Genomic DNA, 1,477 nt, shown 5'->3' on the forward strand with positions numbered 1-1,477 from the left:
CGGCTGTCCTGGCCTGGCCAGCTCCTTGTGCATCTCCAGCCTTCTCAGTTGGCAGAGCAGGGGAAGCTGAAAAGTCCTTGATTTAGTGTAAGCCCTGCTCAGCACCAACTGAGCCATCAGTGCATTACCAACATTCTGCTCATCCGAAACCCAAACCACAGCACTGGGGCCAGCTACTGGGAGAAAAATTAACTCTGTCCCAGCCGAAACCAGGACACCCCTGTTCCCTGGGTGCCGTGGCGGTGCCTGACCTGTCCGGCTGCCGCCCTCGTGGCTGAAACAACAAAGGTCACGGGGACTGGGGTGCAGTTAGGATCTTTCTACCAATAGCTGTACAGTTACAGCTGCCAGGAATCAGCTCCTGCGCTGCTTAACCTCAAGCAAACCCTGTAACTCTCCTTCGGGCGGTGGGAACTGGCTATGACGTGAGGTTTTGCGCTCTTACTGAAAACGGCAGCGCCCAAGCAGGCCTACACACAGACGGTTTCCAAAATGCGGCCTGTGGGGTCAGCCGCAGTGCGTCCCCCCCGGACGCTGTTCCAATGAGCTGGGAAGCCTCGGTGAGGGGGGGAGCCTTTCAGGAAGATGGAGTTTTACTTTTTGGAGTATGCCTGGGGACAGTCCCCCTACACGGGCCATTCCGGGACAGAGATGCTTGTGCCAGTCCCCGGCGCCTGCTGTCAGAGGAGCCTTCTGAACTCTTGAATTGACCGACTTTTGGGGTTTTAAGCTTGGCTTTTCAAGGGAGCTCAGCCGGCCGAGCTCGTGACGGCACAAACCTCCCAGCCCCGCACGGTTTCGGGGTTACCTCTTGGGGAGACAAATGAGGGAAGAAGGGATGAGGGGCACTGACTCCATCGCCAGTACGGGGGGAATGGGGCGGTTCTTTGTAATTAAGCGTGTTCTTCATGCTCCTGTATTTAGGTGCCAAAATACAGCATTCCCCCACATGTATAAAATTGTGTTTGCATTTATTTAATTTAGAGTTCTTTTTTAAAAGCATGTAGTCTTGAATGTTTGTTCTCCCTTTTTTTTCACATCATTACTCTGATACTGCTTGATTAGCTCCCTCCCCAGTCATGATTGGTAATTAAAATAGGCATTAAAATTAGTCACTTAGCAATTTTGCTGTTCAATTGGCAATTAAATTACTTAATTGCAATTAAAGTCCTAATTTTAATTGGCAAAATGATAGATGTAGATTTAAGATAATATGTATAAATACTTTAATAAGTGTCTATATAAGGATTACTTAATTACTCAACTTCAAGTTTATGCTGTTAACTTTAGAACTTTTAAGTGAGTAATGAAATTTATATTACATCTATTCTAAGGATATGGTAATTAGACGTGTTACTTAGCCCTATAAGGGCCTTTCCACTAAGTTTCTTCTGTGCTGTTGCACCCACCGCCTGGCCGAGCTGTCGTGAGGTGACCCGTGCTGGCCGGGAGGTCACGGCCCCACGGCGGGCGCCCC

The sequence above is a fragment of the Egretta garzetta genome, unplaced genomic scaffold (assembly GCF_000687185.1).
Source record: "Egretta garzetta isolate BGI_Z169 unplaced genomic scaffold, ASM68718v1 scaffold191, whole genome shotgun sequence".
NCBI classification, from domain to species: domain Eukaryota; kingdom Metazoa; phylum Chordata; class Aves; order Pelecaniformes; family Ardeidae; genus Egretta; species Egretta garzetta.